General features: G+C 41.9%; 1 protein-coding gene across 8 annotated transcripts in view; it reads right to left on the reverse strand.

Moving 5' to 3' along the window:
* LYPD6B (LY6/PLAUR domain containing 6B) overlaps positions 1–17,569 on the reverse strand; it is a 160,954-nt gene that overhangs the window by 35,461 nt on the left and 107,924 nt on the right. The gene's annotated exons all lie outside the window — the stretch shown is intronic.

Here is a 17,569-nt window from a genome sequence, read left to right on the forward strand (position 1 = left end):
CTGGGGGCATGCGTGAGGCAACCACTAGATGTTTCTCTCTCACGTCAATGTTTCCCTCTCTGTCGTCCTCCCTTCCCCCCTCTAAAAATAAACAATTTTTTTTAAGTTTAAAAACATTATCAATTGAATTCCCATGTGATCCAGCAATCTTACTTCTGGGTATAAATTTTAAGGAAGTGAAATCATTATCTCCAAGAGATATATGCACTCCCATTACTGCAATGCAGCATTATTCACAGTAGCCAAGATATGGAAACAACCCAGTGGAACAAGTAAAAAAAAAATATGTTATACATATATTTTTCTGTAGTATATATGTGTAGAATATTACTCAGTGATAAAAAAGAAATCCCACCATTTGAGACAACATGAATGGGTGTTGAAGGCATTATGCTAAGTGAAATAAGCCAGATGGAGAAAGACAAATACATTATGATCTCATGTACATGTGAATCCTAAAAAAAGTGGAAGTCACAGAACCAGAGAGCAGAACAGTGCTTGCTAGGGACTGCGAGTGGGGCAAATGGAGAGATGCTGGTCAGGGCCACAAGCTTTTGGTCACAAGATAAATAATTTCTGGGGGTCAGACCAACAGCATAATGACTCATTAATAATACTGTATTACATGCTTGAAATTCACCAAAAGGGCAAATTTTAAGTGTTCTCACCACAAGATAAAGGTAACTAGGTAAAGTGAGAGGTGTTGGAACATCATTGTGGTAACCATTTCACAATGTTTACATATATCATATCATCACATTGTACACCTTAAAAAATTAATAGAATTTTGTCTATTTTCCTTGGTCAATTTTTCTTCAGTAAAGCTGGGGGTGGGGATGGGGGAATTTGGGCAAAGAGTATTCAGAAAACAGAAATCATTTAATTCCCTTTAAGCTCCCAGTCTGGGACTCCCTGCAGGCCCTTTCCGGTGCCTGGGGCAGAGCCAGTCTGGTGCCCCAGGCAGGTCAGCGCAGCTGGCAAGGACCCTGCTACGGACATGCGCATACGCGTGCACATACATGCAGCCTGGCTGGGCCTCAGAGCAGCAGGGTGTGCTCCCAGAGCTTGTTGCAGGGTTAAGCCTTCCGCCAACAAATACAACATAGAGTACTTCTAATGAGAAAAGGGTCTAGTTAATACTTTTCTCCAACTCATTCATGCTTCAACACGCGCTTATCTTTTTTTCCGTCACTTTAGACTCCTTTTGGAGGCTAAGACAAATCCTCCCCCCAAAAAAGTAAACCTTAAAAGAACACCAACCCACCACCACTGACAAAACACCACCTTAAGAAACGGCTCTGTGTGCCTTGGGGAAGATAAAGAGGTTCTGCAGGTTGGAATTCTCAGTTACTGAAGAATTATGACTCAGCAGCAGAGAATCATTAAAGCTGCTGGTTTCACTTGTATAACAGCATATAACATTGTACCTGTTCTGCGCTGCACGCTGAATCAGGAAGTTTGGCGGGGAGCCCTCAGAGCCCCTAGTAAATCCGTCTTTTTGTATTCCAATCATAAAAAACTCTTCCCCTCACTTTTTCACACAAGGTCTACCATCACCTGAACCATGTTTATCGAACAAAGTGTCTTTCTCGAAGCTAGCACATTTCTCTTCTTTGACAGCAAAACTGATTAAATCCTCCCAGAGAAAAGTTAGGCAAACCAGACCCCACCTTCCTGCCAGTAACAAAAGGACAGACTCTCCAATTCCAGAATTTCGTTTTCCTTTCTTATGGTTAAGAAAATTTTTAAAAAGTGGTACAATTTTGTAGAATAGTTCTTTAGTTGTCTCCATTTTAACTGAGGTTGAAAGATTTCTTACCAGTCTTGGGAATTAGCAAATTTAACGGTAAGAACTCCTGAACTAAGTATGTTACCGGTTGTAAGTTGAGGGAAACTGAAGCAAATACCAATGACATGCCTTCCCTGGCCTGACTTGACTGTGACCATTTCAGGACAGAGAATTCGGAGAAAACTGTGACTTTGCTTACAGTGACATTAGTGGCCAGAGGCATTTCCAAAAAAGGTGGTAAGTTACAAATTCACAACAGCTCTTCGTGAACTGATTAGCTCCTCCATATTTACAATGCCCAGTTTTTAAAATAACAAATCAAGATGAACTTTCCAGCATTCACCAGCACTGCAAACAGTAATGTATCCCAGGTAGAAACTGGGGTGGGGCACGATTGTATCTGTGGCATATGTGCTGATCTGAGCAATACAGCCTGTTTTTGTCAATCACCCCTGGCAGAAATATAAAATATCCTAATAATAAGTCACACAGCTCTCTATGCCTCCTGAGCAATTCACCAACACAAAAGCTCCAGATTTTACAGTGCTTATCAGCACTGTCAGCTCACTGCTGAGAGTTATTGACATTAATTTGAGAGGTAAAATATCTCGTGTTGCCTTTGAAAGTCATCTGCATAATTGCAGTGCTTTCTAATCGCGGTGGAAGACCCATAATTACGCCAGGAGAAATTGAGGCTCTCTGATTTGCCGGTCTGGTAACTAGATGCACAAACTTCCCTTCAGATTCTTCTGGAGCAACAGCACTTAAGCATCACTGTGGGAAAGGAAAGCAGACCTCCCAGCATTCAGTGCTCTCTAGCCAGCCACTCATCAGTGATTCTGAAATCACTTGTTCAGCTGGAAATTTCTTTCCTCATCCCCAACTTGGATATTTACAAAGTGGCTAATGAAGAAACAAGTAATCTCCAACCATTGTAATAGACAAGAATGAAAACTGATAGATGTACACTTCTATTCTCCAGCTAGATAAGAAGAGTGATTTCCACCTCACCGAGTTCTGTTGGGGCTGCCTTTGGTCCCATCTGGGGAGGTGTAAAGCATGCTGTGTGCAGACTGGGCTGGCCTTTGACAGATTTATTGACAAGACCCACAGGTTAGACTGCGTGCAGGGATACACCATTTGTTAAGAAAGAATTTTTACCACCAGGTTTGGAATTCTCACTATTACCAAAGAATTATGACCCGGAAACAGAGAACCATGAAACCCGCTGGTTTCACTTGTTCAACAGCATATAACATACCTGTTCCTGTGCTGCCCACTGAATCAGGACCTCATAAAACAGAGGTTTGGCTTAGAAGATCATGGTGGCAATGTATTAGTGTCAGGAGGAAGGTATTAGAGATATTTCTCAAGTTTCAGGGAAAACAGTGTCAAAAGCAAGGTGAGCTAGCTGCCAGTGTCTGTCAGACATTGTCAGACTCTGCTCTGTGGACAGGGCATTGCTTTGGTCACTTCGGTTTCTCAGGTGCTCCAAGGACAGGCCATACAGGTAGCACTGCTTAGTCTCATCTGGGAGGAGCAGGAAAGGGTCAAATGTAAAACTGACGTAGAGTTAATTTTGCATTGACTTCTAGATCACAGTGGTGACAAAATGCTGTCTTCATTATAATATTTTACAACTTCAATAAAGCTCTGATATTATTGGATGGCAATAAAAGAAAAGCCAATGAACAATTGTGTGTATGTGGCAGTCTATATAAAAAGGCTGGGGCTGAAAGTCTAATTGCTTCTCAGCCTGAGTATTTAAATCTCCAGCCCCCAATGGAACACAAGTTAGCACCAAGGTTGAGTGTATCCTGAATTTAACTGGAGTCAGGGAAACCTTGCTCAGATCCTGGACTTTGGCTCTGACCACCACTGCTAGGAACTGATTAACCTGAGCAGGCTGCTTAACTTCTTAGAGTCTCAGTTTCCTCATCTATAAATCAGGACTGAAAAATTTAAATTTCAGGGCTGTGGTGAGAAGTAAATGATAAGACACAGTGAAAATTACATGAATTAATTATAAAGTATTTTTCATAGTGCCTAGCTATAGTAAGTGCTCAATATATGTTATTTCTCTTCTAGGGTTTTTTTTTCACTTTCTTTTTTTAGGTATATTTTATTGATTATGCTATTACAGTTTCCCCAATTTCCCCCCCTTTACCCCCCTCCATACAGTACCCCTCTTCCCTCCAGCAATCCCCTCATGTCCATGTCCATGGGTCATGCACTTAAGTTCTTTGGCTTCTCCTTTCCTATACTGTTCTTAACCTCCCACTTTGTATTTTGTACCTACCAGTTATGCTTCTTAATCCCTGTAACTTTTCCTCCCCATTCTCTCCCTTCCCCCTCCCAGCTGATAACACTCCAGGTGATCTCCATGGTTATGATTCTGTTCCTGTTCTAGTTGTTTGCTTAGTTTGTTTTGTTTTTTAGATTCAGTTGTTGATAGTTGTGAGCTTGTTGTCATTTTACTGTTCACAGTTTTGTCTTCTTCTTTTTCTTAAATAAGTCCCTTTAGCATTTCATATAATAATGGCCTGGTGATGATGAACTCCTTTAACTCTACCCTGTCTGGGAAGCACTTTATCTGACCTTCCATTCTAAATGATAACTTTGCTGAATAGAGTAAACTTGGCTGTAAGTGCTTGGTTTTCATTATTTTTAATACTTCTTGCCAGTCCCTTCTTGCCTGCAAAGTTTCTCTTAAGAAATCAGCTGACAGTCTTATGGGCACTCCTTTGTAGGTAACTGTCTCCTTTTCACTTGCTGCTTTTAAGATTCTCTCTTTATCTTTTACCTTTGGAATTTAAATATGATGTGTCTTGGTGTGGTCCTCTTTGGGTCCAACTTATTTGGGACTCTCTGTGCTTCCTGGACTTGTGTGTCTATTTTATTCACCAAATTAGGGAAGTTTTCTTTCATTATTTTTTCAAATAAGTTTTCAATTTCTTGTTTTTCCTCTTATCCTTCTTGCATCCCTATGATTTGAATGTTGGCATTTTTGAAAATGTCCCAGAGTCTTCTTATACTCTCCTTTTAAAAAAAAAAAAAAATTCTTGTTTCTTCATTCTGTTCTAGCTGAATGTTTATTGCTTCCTTATGTTCCAAATCATTGATCTGAATCCTGGCTTCCTTCCCTTCACTGTTGGTTCCCTATGGATTTTTCTTTATTTCACTTAGTGTAACCTTCATTTCTTCCTTATGTTGTTGCTGTACCCGATGATTTCTTTGAGCATCCTGATCACCAGTGTTCTGAACTCTGCATCTGATAGGTTGGTTATCTTCATTTCATTTTGTTCTTTTCCTGGGGTTTTGTTCTGTTTCTTTCATTTACGCCATATTTCTTTGTCTCCTCAATTTGGCAGCGTCCCTGTGTTTGTTTCTATGCATTAAGTAGAGCTGCTTTGACTCCCTGTCTTAGCGCACCCATTTGGATGAATGTGACTTTTTTAAATGCTTGGTTGTCAGACTTCCATACAGTTCAATTTTCTGGCAGTTCTAGGTGTTTTTTGTTTTGAGGTTAGTTGTGATTCTTCTTGTGGTTGTGCAAGGAGACAAAGCATGACTAACTATACCTCCATCTTGACTGGAAGTCCTTTTTTTTTTTTTCATTTTCAATTGTGGCAAAGAAACTCTTGCAAGAAGGAGACAGGACCAGGTAATGTAAAAAGCTGATACTGATTGAGCTTTCCTGCTGTCCAGGGGGCAAATTTACCTAAACTACTATCAGTCCTGTAAACAAGCCCTGCCTACCACCTGCTGAAGGTGCTGGTTGCAGGGAAGATGTAATGAAGTGTCCTGCAGGTGTGAGATTTGTTCACAGAATATTAACCATCTATCTCAGCACCATGCAGATCCCACAGCAGAGCTTTCTACTGGTGACCCCCAAAAGGTCCGCCCTCTAAGCCAAAAAGCAATGCATAAGCTGTTTCTTTGCCCTTGGTCATTTACATCCATTTGGTATATAAAAAGAACACTACTGGCTCCCAAAGAAACAAGATGACAGGAAATAAGAGACCAGAGGAAATGGCCAGGTGGAAGAACAGCTAAGGCACCCAATTATAACAAACCTCTCTTTCCTGCCAGGACACTAAAAACAGAATCCCAGCCAGCTTGTGAGCTACTCTCTTAGCCAGTTGGCTACACATTTGATGGAAAGAGGGGTCCAACTGTGGAAAAATGAAAGCTTTTTCCCACCAAATGGGGAGTAGTTGGAAATGCATTTGAAGAAAACTGCCATTGTGGTGTTCCAGGTTTGTCCTCTCCGGGTGGTGCCGATGGAACTGCCTCAGCTCACAGGCTTGCGGGCCATTTCTCCCACCACTATGCTGCCAGTTCCACCTGCAATCTAAAATGCCTGGCTGTACATTTGGTTCCTCATCTCCCCACATGTAATAAATGAAACATCATTTTTCATGCTCTAGAAAATGCAAACGCAGCTGAACTGATGCATTTCAAATCCTTCCGAGCAATTCAACTAAAAATGAAAGCAGATGAGTCATTTCAAAGGATGGTTGGATGTCTTAGGGCACAGGGATGGAGGGTGTGCACACAGGAAGGTCTCTTTTTAAGAGAGTCATTATTGATTTAAAGCATAGGTACTACCCTAATTTTAAAGTGTGTCAGATATGCATCCCATATGACTGTATGTGGCATCTTCAGAGTCATAATACCACTGCCTTCTGAAGATCTAGAGGGTAGCTGTCACACTAGGATGTAGGATGTAGGTGGCTAGGATGCAGTTGCCTGTAGTCACCTGATTAGTCTGAATGCCCCAAAATCCAAAAACTGGACATAGTTTGAAGTGACTCAAATGGTTAAAAAAATGTCAGTACTGTTGATCCTTGAACAAAATGTGTTTTAATGGCACAGGACCATTTATATATGGGTTTTTAAAGAAATAAATACTATAAATGTATTAGCTCTTTCTTATGATTTTCTCAATAACATTTTCTTTTCTCTCATTTACTTTATTGTAAGAATATAGTATATAATACATATAACATACAAAATGTGTGCTAATCAACTGTTTATGTTATTGGTAAGGCTTCTGGTCAATAACAGGCTATTACTAGTGAAGTTTTGTGGAAGTCAAAGTTATACATGGCTTTTCAACTACACAGGGGATTGGTTTCCATAACCTCTGAGACATTCAAGGGTCAAGTGTAGCTAACATGACCAAGTGCAAGCCACAGGTCTGGGAATGGGGAAGTCACTGTAGCAGGCAGAGCGGTCTAGACAGGCTGGGTTGAAGTCCAGGTAGAGGCCACATATCAAGAGGCTTTACTCCTTCCTTTGAATGATCTTCCAACCTTTCTAAAACTAATCATCAACTCCTTATTCAGCAAGGCCCAGCTCAAATTCTACTTGTCCATGATCTCTCCACCAGGCAGTTGGCTGATCTCTTGGAAAAACTTTTACTAGGTGTTATTTATTATACTGTTTTTCTAAAACTCCATCTTTATTATACAAGTAATATAATTACACATAAGTACATGCATGTTATCAACAGGGTATTATAAATATATATCTCTTTCTTTCACTAGACTATAAACTTTTGGACACAGGAACCACATCCCATACATTGAGTACTATACTAAACACTGACGGTTCACAAATAAACATCTCTTTAAAGTTTAATAAATGTAGGTGCAGATTAGTAAGCAGTTACTTTGTGAGCAAGTAGAAAAGTGATCAGTAAGGTCTAAGATGGGTAAACTGAGGTAAACTATAGCCAAACCTCTCTTTCCTTTGTGGCATGGTTAGAGACTATTAAATCAGTAGAACTCCCTATATGGCCTGGATTTGGGCAAGGCAATACATAAAATTTTTTATCGTTGTCAGAATGATGGCAAATTATGACCTATCAAATAATGTTTTTTTCATAGATAAGCCTCAACCCTAAACAGTCTAGTAGCATGCTGCACAACTCCATCTTTATTTATGCTATTTAACATTTTTATCAACTACTCGAATGGAGATGAGAAGGTTTCCTATGAAACCTAATGAGGGCACAAAGCCAGGCAAGAAACTACTGTTTCATAACAGAATCAAGATTTGTAAAAAGACTTGGCAAATTACAGTATCAAACTGAATTCAACACAATACTAAATATAAAGTTATGCATTCACATTATCAAGGGTATAGGCACAAAATAACCAAGGCCTTGCTAGAGAGAGATTAGTTTGTGTAAATTTTAGAAGAGTTAAAACACCATGTCTTACATATATATGGGCATATGTGTGCATGTGTGTGTGTATGAATTCCTCTTCACAAGTCTGATTCCCTTTGGAACTTAACATTCACTTTTAATTAGGAGGCCTATAGAACTATATATCTAGGATGATGAGAGGTCTAAAAACTCTGCCTTATTTATAATATTTGAGAGAGCTATACCTGTTTGTCCAGAGAAATGAAAACTTTGGGGGAAGTAGGGGAAAACTGAGTTAAAATTCAACTGATAACTTTCCAGGTAGTGGAGAGGAGAAAGTTACCTCAGAAGATAAATTCAAGAAAGCTGCAAGAGATTCACTTGGGGCCAAGTTTGAAATGCCCAACAAGAGAATGGGCTGCCAGAGAGCAATGAGCAGTGGAATTATTCAGGTAGAAGATGGATGAGCAACCACCAATGTGGATGTGTCAAATGGATTTCTGCACATGAAGATCAGGATCCTTAGAGGAAAGGACCCTAAAGCCCCTTTGATTCTATGGCCTTCATTGGAGCTGAAGGTGGATGGACCAGAGGGCCAGGAGATGGACATTTCAAATCACTCAGTTGTACCACTGAACTTGACACACTCACGTGCTGTATCCACTCAGACTTGAAATCACCAATCTGGAAAGAGTTTGTCCTTACAAACCCACACATGGCTGAGTAGCTTTTGTGGCTCACGATGACCAGCCTGAGTGAGTGGCATGCTATTGACACCTTAATGTAAGTACAGATAGAAAATAAAGCCAAAATAAGCAAAAAGGGCAAAGAGTGTGGAAAAATGGGTGTGTAAGCTATAAAGCAGGGAGTCTGGGTTGAAGACATACAATTCAGAACACAAAGGTTTAATCGCAATGCTGTGAGCCCTCACACAGATCATTGCTTTTCATTGCAGATCCTGGAAAGTAAAACCACAGAGCAAATTGCAGTGTGGAGCACCTCACAACCACTTCCTCTTCAGCCCAATGGCTCCAATGTTCCCATAGCTCTAAAGAGTGGAGACAATATTCACAAAAAATTTTCTCTTATTTGAAACCTCCCCCTCTGACCCATGTGTTACTGCAAGAATGGAATTTCTTGAGTCCCCATTTCCCTATGCCCCTGTCACCCCATCCCCACAACCACCAACAACAACAACAATGACAATAACAGCAATGGCAACAACAAAGATAGGCTGCGGATACAGGACCAAAAAAATCAGACTAGGAACATCCTTCCTGTAAGAAATGAGATCAACGGAATTCCTATCCTTCAGTTACAAATACTGAAAGGGGAATTTCATAAACCCAGAAAGTGATAAAATGAAGAGAAAGACCTCAAGTCCACCCACAAGGTGATAAAATATTTTATTTATTTTTTGGTTGTGGAAAAGAAAATAAATCATTAAAATGACTTTCAGAATGCCTCAAGGATAAGGGCATTGAGTAGATCCTGGCCATAAATGTCGTAGAGAGTGGTAAAAGCGTTGGTTTTGTTTCCTTAGCATTTGTCTGGGCTGAGCCTTCCTAGTTTAATGCAGGGATCGGACCGCCACAGGGGGCACACTATTGCCTTTCCATGCAGGTCCTGCCCGAGAATCCCAAGAATCCCAGAGCGATCTCTCACCCATCCCAGGTTTCCATCTAACACACACCTTACAGACATGCCACCACACCACCAGGGACTCGGGGTTACGGTTCATTTTATTTTCACGGTTACTAGTTATTTCATATTTACCTGCTGATAAATAGGTTTTATGCGTATGTGTTTTTATTCTTATTTTCCTTAGTCCTCAGAATTCAACATGAAGAAAGCACAGCTCCTGCCCCAAGGAAGCCAGTCTACAATCTAAAGGGCCCTGGTTAATTCTGATGTTGTTTAAGGGTGTGTTTTAAGTGCCTGGAGACTGAGGAAGGTGACAGAGTAGCTGTTTTTAAAGCAACTGTTGGTTTTATTTAAAACAGGAAGGATTCGCTAAGAATGTGTAAAAGTGGTAGGATTTTCAACTAGCCTGCAAACTTGTATCCAGCATTCTGCTTTAACTATTTTATTTTTATTTTCTGTGTGTTAAGCTCTCCCATGAACATGTGATGGCTTGACTGAGCCTCAACAGACAGCTCCCCTTCAAAACCAAGTTTCTCTAGTTCTGCAATGCAGAAAAACATTAAGAACTTGGAAATGAACTGAACTTTCGAATGAACTGGAACTAAACACACGTGCCAATCAGTATTGCTCTCTGCCACTGCTCATACATTCAGTCTTACATCTGCCCTCCAAGTCGTACACAATGGGACCCAAGAAGAGTATTCAGAACAGCAACATGATAGGGGACGGGCAGGATTTGTAAGTGGAAGAAACTCCAGCTCTCTTTCCATGGTACCTGTCTCTGACATCACATGTCTTCTTAAGTGTCAAGACCCTCTCTGCATCACCACGAGGACGAAGTCTTAAAGGAGCTTTACTAAGATCCCCACTGAACACTCAGGGGTCAATCTACAGCACTAACTAAGAAGGTCCAGACAAGACGTATCCCCAAATCACCATTCATTTTCATAGCTGTTACTTTGCCCTTTAGATCAGCACCAGGAAGGCTGGAGAGTCTGGTTGCTTATATAATCATCCTATATTGACCATTAAGATGGCCACTTTTGACCATGCTGGACAACACAATTTCCCAAGTGAGCCATGGCTCCCTGTCCAAGGCATGTTTTTGTAGAAATCTTGGCCCTAGAGTCCATTGCCTGGAGATTCTAATTCAGCTGAAACCAATAGGAGCCAGCCTGGATGACTCAGGGGGAACGGAAATGATGGGATGAGTGATTGTTCTCTTGAAGCCCCTTGTTGGGGAAAAGCAGTTGTTCACTACCTGACAGGACAGGTTTCTCAGGCTGCCCGAGAACAAAACAATAAATCAACGTCACTTTCCTCCCTAACATCTTAAAAGTCTATATTTAAAATCTTCATTTCAGCTCATAAGTCAAGGAAAACTATCCACGGAACTATCCATTTGGCCTCTGGTAATAACAGGGATCGATGAGGTAGGGGAGAAAGGGCTGAGAGGACATATCAGTGGAAAGAAATCCCATGGGAACACCACCTGGCTGTCTGCTCTTGGTCACTGCCTCGGTTATTTAAGGAATCCACACAATGACTTACTCTAGCGGGGTAAGCACACATGTTAGCTAAAGAAAGTTGAAAGACTTGAAAACTGGAAACCTTTCCCTTTCAGAGTCATAACTAATCTCTGGAGCAAATCCACAAGTGCCTTAGGGATTCTTACTTCCCAATTAACCTGAATCTCCACTACTTTCCATATTGCATTACTCTGATTTATTCTTTGGGGGGAGATATGTTAAAATACTGTTTCCTTGCAATTAGTACCCAAATAAGTTCTAAGAGCTTATTCACAGTACAGCAGATATGAATAACAATACTGAATCATCATCATCAAACTTGCTAAGGGACTAGATCTTAATTATTCCCATTACAAAATGACAATAAGTGATGTGATAAAGGTGCAAACACTAAAATGTCAACCATTATAATATGTCAGTGTATCAAATCAAATGAGTACAATGCTATATATCAAATATATTTCAATACAAAATTTAAAATACTGTGAATTACAAATGTAGTGCTACTACAAATATAGAAAATAAACTGATTTAATAAATGGCACGTAACTATTCTACATCATTTTCCTCATATTAGAGTTCTGTTGGGTGATAGCTAAATAGGTTTATGCCATGTGTGATTTTGGCAATGATCTATCTGGATATATTGCAGAGGCTCTGAAGTAAACTTAAGTAAAAAGGCTTGCCCACACACCCAACCAAAGCATAGCTGAGGTTTGAAGACAAAAGAGAAGCTGGCCCCCTACAATCAGAGTGTACACTGCAGATGACATTGTCCCAAACATTCACTGTCCCTTTGGTGTGGCCCCACCATGTGGTAAACACAGACCTAACATCTCAGATTGGACAGCCTTTGCCCTTTTACCCTAGCAGGGACCCACATTTTGAGAAAGGGGGAAACACAGGTAATAAGTAGATGGGACTCCGAGTTCACAGGTGAAGCATGGCGTGTGATCGTGGTGAAAACAGCAGAACTGTGCATAGTATGTCGTGTTTAGACACAGAAGAAGCTTCTCTCTATTTTGTAGGAAGACTTCCTGAAGATGAAATTTTGAGAGCTGCTTATGGTTAAATTTGAAATGCTATGCTGTCATTGGATTGCTGAAACCCACCTTTCAAGAAAGAGCCACTGAGGACTATACCAGAGTTGCTGCAGTACCTGTTACTCGGCCTGGAAGCCAATGGGTAAATGTGAATCCTAACCATGTAAAATGCCTTCTCCAGCTCAGCCTTCCATGCTGAGAGCCAACCTAGAGCAAAGTTACTTTTTTAAACTCCCTTCTGTGCTTATTGGTAAACAGCCATCTTCACTGCTTAAAAAGGAAGGGCTTACACAAACTTTCAGGTATTGTCTTCCTACAATATTGGTTATAAAATCAACAAGAAAAGGGAACAATAAACCAAGCACCTATAGCATGGGTCAAAACGTCAGCAACTTCAAGGAAATACCATGTCTGAACGGTCCTCTCTGGGGGTAGGGGGAGTGAAGCCCGCCTTCAGGAGGCACGGTGACTTCTGTGTGCACTCAAGGACCCTGTGGTGATCCACAGTTTTCTAAGCTCATGAACTCACCCAGCTCACCACTGAGCCAGAGGCGCAGTTGCCTCTCCCCTCTTTTCCCTCCTCTGTCACAGCCTCAGGTCCTTCTCCTGGGCACTGCCAGCCCCTCAAACAGGCAGTTTAGCCAAAGCCAAAGGCTAACTAATGTTGATGACTGCAAATCAAAGGTACCTGCTTGGGCAGTCCTAGTTGACGGAGGAGGAGGGAGGGAAAGGGGTATGGCCAGATCCATCAAAGGAAGCAATTACATTTATGGGGGAAAGAACAGCCCAAAAGGCCTTGGGAGACAAAGGCCTTGGGAGACAAAGGAAGCTTCCTGCCTGTGTTCTGTCCTTTAATTCTGCACTAAGGGCAGGCTGAGCTATTCAGTGCAGCACTGTTTGGAGACTCTCTGCTGTAGGGACCTGCCTGCCTGGTTGTCACATCTATGGCAGGGGATAAACTGTCCCAGCTCATTTGAATAAGAAAAGGAAGCAGGCATCCAAAAAGTAAAAAGTACTTCATGTAGGTAGGACAGGGTTATAAATGCTTCAAGATTAGATAAAGTAAAAGATTATAAGGGTGACAGAGTTTCCACCAATATAAGAAAAACATCCCTGGGATTTCTTGTTTGGTGATCAAAAAATCTGGCCTTGCCCTGACCAGTGGGATTCGGTTGGTTGGATGTTGTGTTGCAAAGTGAAAGGTCATGGGTTCAGTTCCCGGTCAGGGTACATACCTGGGTTGTGGGTTCAGTTCCCAGTCAGGGCGTGTGCAAAAGAAACCAATCGATTTTCTCTCACACACCAATGTTTCTCTCCTCTCTGTCTCACTTCCTTCCCCTTCCTCTAAAATCAAATAAATAAAATCTTAAAAAAAAAAAAACAGGAAAAAAAGGAAGAACGGGAGGAAGAGAGGGAGGGAGGGAGGAATGAATCTGGACTTCAGGGGAGTTGCTGGTGTGGGAGGTGAGAGGTGATGGGAAGGGTGGGCAGCCAGCAGCAAGGGTCTCCCTAACCCCATGTTCTGCCATCTCTGGTGGGGCTATTCTTGACCAGACTGCCTCGCTTCCAGCTCAGATTCTAGTGGAGATCACATTAGGGTGAATATATAGATTCTTATGGATACAGAAGCTGTAACAAAAACCTCCCAGCAGCGGAAACAGTCATTGAGTCAACATCGGAGGAAGAGGCAGTCAGAAGAAGCAGGCTAGCAGGCCAGATGTGGAGTTAAGAGGCAACAATGGGATTTGACAGAGAAGAGATGCTTGGTGGCTAGAATGACTGCCTGTAAGTCTTAGACAGGTGGTGCCTCCCCCACTCTGGTGCTAAATGCAAAGTCCTGAATCCAATACATGCTTCACACCCCTCAAACTCAGGAAGGGATGTGGGTCCCTTACTAAGTCATTGGTGCCAGGGCTCACTCCATCCATGGCTGCAAGGGTGACCTTATAAATATCAGTAAAATGTCACTTTCCTTAGATAAATCACCTGGTGCTACTTGGAGAATAGACTGAATTTAGTTCCACAAATGCTATATAAAGAAGGCTATTAACCTACCCTTAAACAAAATCTAAATAACCACATTTTCTTTGGAGCTGAGGCTTGCTGATTACCTGAAGCCAAGAATAAGAGAGGCTATCTGAAAGGCTAGAGGGGACATAATCAAATACACCCATTCTTCAAACGTCCAGCAAAAGAGCAGAGTAACACTGTGACAATGACCATGACCACCACCATCACCAGACACACCCACACATTTACATCCAGGAAAATTACTCTCTATTGCATGGGATCACAACTGTCTTTATTATCTCCAATGATGGTCTCCTACAATGTGACCAGGCCCATTTTGACCATATGGGTGGACCCAAAAAGGCTTAGTGTCCCTCTCCAAATAGCCAATCCCCCTGCCTATCAAAAACTACACGGTCCAAGAGAGATCTCTGCCAAGAGTCAGGAAGAGTGAGTTTCCATCACCTTGAGAGGCATTTGGGGTTAATACGCAGACCCCGGAGTCAGTCTGCCTGGGTGAAATCTCAGGGCTGCCACATAGCACCACTGTCAGCATATTAACTTGGGAAAAGCTAAGACTAACTAGTGATCAAATCTGGGGAGATGGAGACAGGCTTTCTGCACGCAGGTAGGTACCAAATTAGGTCTCTGCAGAGCAGGGCGATGTGGGAACATGCAATTTTGTTTCTTTTATCTATAGTGACTATGAGGCCAGAAATGTCAAGATCTGGCTCTTGGAGTAGCTTTATATTTTGGGTCTTAAAAGTATTGCACAGTGAACTAGATAGATGATACCTTCAAGTCATGAGCAAACTGATTTGAGGTCAGCATCACCAGGTGAGAATCAGGGGGAGCCAGTCAGAACCAATCCTGGAGCCCAGATATGTGGCTCCAAGAATGCAGGAATCCCCCCAAACGCCTTCATTTTTTCTGCTGTTCCCAGCAATGACACAATACATCGTAAGCTTTGATTTTTCTGTGACCTAAGCAAAAACCCAACACTACACACAGTACAGGGAGAAACACCAAGTTCCATAGATCAGTGTTCTTTCATCTGTAACATGTGGGTAGAATTGGTAATCATCTTAGTAGGAAAATCACTCTGAAATATGAGAGATTTTGGAGGCTTAGAAGTTCCTGTCTCTTATAAACAAAGTCACCACATCTAAAGGGAACAATCTCATTAATTTGAAAAGCTGGATCAGCCACAGTGCTAAAGTTCTTAGACCTAGAACAGTGGAATCTGCCGCGCACATACTTGTTTGCTCATCTCCTACTTGTTGAGCACATACTTTGTACGGTCTATTCTGGGGGTGTGGGCAGAGGGAGAAAGTTGGGGAGCACAAAAGTGGGGATAGCAACAATTACAGAAAAGTAGCTAAGACACTTCACCTTTGACGAGTTTACAGGTCTGGTCGTCTTGAAAAACTACATTCCCTGCTTGAAGCAACCCAGAGTAACCCAGCTGAGCCCCACCAACATTCCTGTTCCAATGGCAACTGATCAGGCTATAAATCAAGGCACTTCAGAACACCCCTGATTTCATGGAATTAAAGAGCTGACGAGATGCAAAACTGAAATAATTTACCCAAGGTTTGCAGCTAGTTTCCGTATAGAGCCACCTCCAGGTCTCTGCACTGAAACTCCTGCTGGACCCCATAGAGACCCCGCTCAAGATATGAGGTGTTTACAATGTGAGGGGGCAGAGACACCCCATAATTCTGACCCAGCCATCAGCAGACAGAAACTGGCTATCCAGTACGGGGAGCAGAAGCTCTGCACTTGCCACAGGGGAGCAACTCAAGGATACAACTTCTCATGGAATAAACCTAAGAGTCCTCTAACCATATATAGCATCCATTAAAACAGGCTTATGGGAGCAACAGCACAAGAAAATACTTGTTGAATTTAAAATTCAAAACTAAAATATATAGAAACTATATGAACAAACTATACACAAAGGAAAAGGCAATAGCAACACACTACTGTGTTCAAGACTTACAGAGTGGGCCTCTTTTAAAACTGGGTGATTTTTAATCTTCATTATTTCTCTATATTCTCTATAAGCCAAATACTCTTTCACAATCTTGAACTACTTATATATTGTTTGATGCTTTGACTACCTCAGTGCAAAAGAGACAAAATGTTGATGGTAGGTGGGCACAGGGCAGAGGGCACGTGAGCAGGGACAGGTAAGAACAAGGAGCAGACGCTAGCCGCACACCCCGCACGTGGGGCAGAGCCGCTGCTGGTCGACCTCAGTCTGTGCTGTTAGTTAATCCCCCCTGCTCTGCCCCTTCCTTATTCAGTCATCTTACTTTGAGCCACTTACCTAATCTCTTTAAATCCTACTTCCTCAACTGTAAAAGGTAGATATTAATAGGACCTTCCTCATGGGGATGCTGTACAGATTAAGAAAAAATAATGCAAATAAAATGTGTAGTCAAGTGCTGACAGAAAGTAGGAGCCAATAAGTGCTAGCTGTCATGATGGTGGTGACCGAGGCAGTTAGTATTAGAGTTACTCTTTTTTACAGCCATTGTTGTCATTGTTATTATGACTATCATGATGATGATGGTGATGATGTTCCTACACTGTGCTTAACATTATAACTACAACGGCATTAAGTTTCCTACTTTGGGAGATCACCAAATGCTCTCCCTATGGCTCATTGCTGGAACGTCATTTCTCTGATCTCCATATTCTACAGGTTTATTAATAGCAGACTCTTAAATTGAAGTAACAGCTGGCCCACCACCCAATATTCCCTGAGGGTTAACAGTGATAACATACAGATTCCTAATCGTTTTCCTGGACCCAATTAGGGTAGTACAGTATCATCCTTTTTTAAAAAAAGGCAAGGAGGAAAGCATCTTAGTAGACACCTACAGAACACTGCTTTGTACTTGAAACACATAATTAGCACTAACAAATGGGTGCTAATAATTCAGTCTGCTCCTTAGACAAGAAACAGGAAGGTAAACATGGCCCAGGCCCATCAGCTCCCAATCTCACACAACTTCCTCTGGAGGCTGCCTCCTTCACCCATGAGATGCAAGGTGGGAGGTCTGTTGGCAAGGCAGAGGGCCTCTGGGCTGGGAGGTGAGAGCCCCCGCCAGGGAGATTACTCAGCAGACCAGGCTTAGGTCCCTGAAGCCTCAAAAAGATATTCCTGCCCTGGCCAGGTGGCTTAGTTGGTTAGAGCATCATCCCGTACACCAAAAGGTTGTGGGTTCCATCCTCAGTTGGGACATGTATGGGAGGCAACCAATTGATCTCTCTCTCCCCCTGCACTCCTCACCCCTTCTTCTCCCTCTAAAACCAGTAAACATATCCTTGGGTGAGAATTAAACACACAGAAAAAAGTCATTCCTTGGTCTTAGCAACCTGCCCTCAG

This window comes from Phyllostomus hastatus, unplaced genomic scaffold, assembly GCF_019186645.2.
Source record: "Phyllostomus hastatus isolate PE091 unplaced genomic scaffold, TTU_PhHast_1.1 phas_contig_1, whole genome shotgun sequence".
NCBI classification, from domain to species: domain Eukaryota; kingdom Metazoa; phylum Chordata; class Mammalia; order Chiroptera; family Phyllostomidae; genus Phyllostomus; species Phyllostomus hastatus.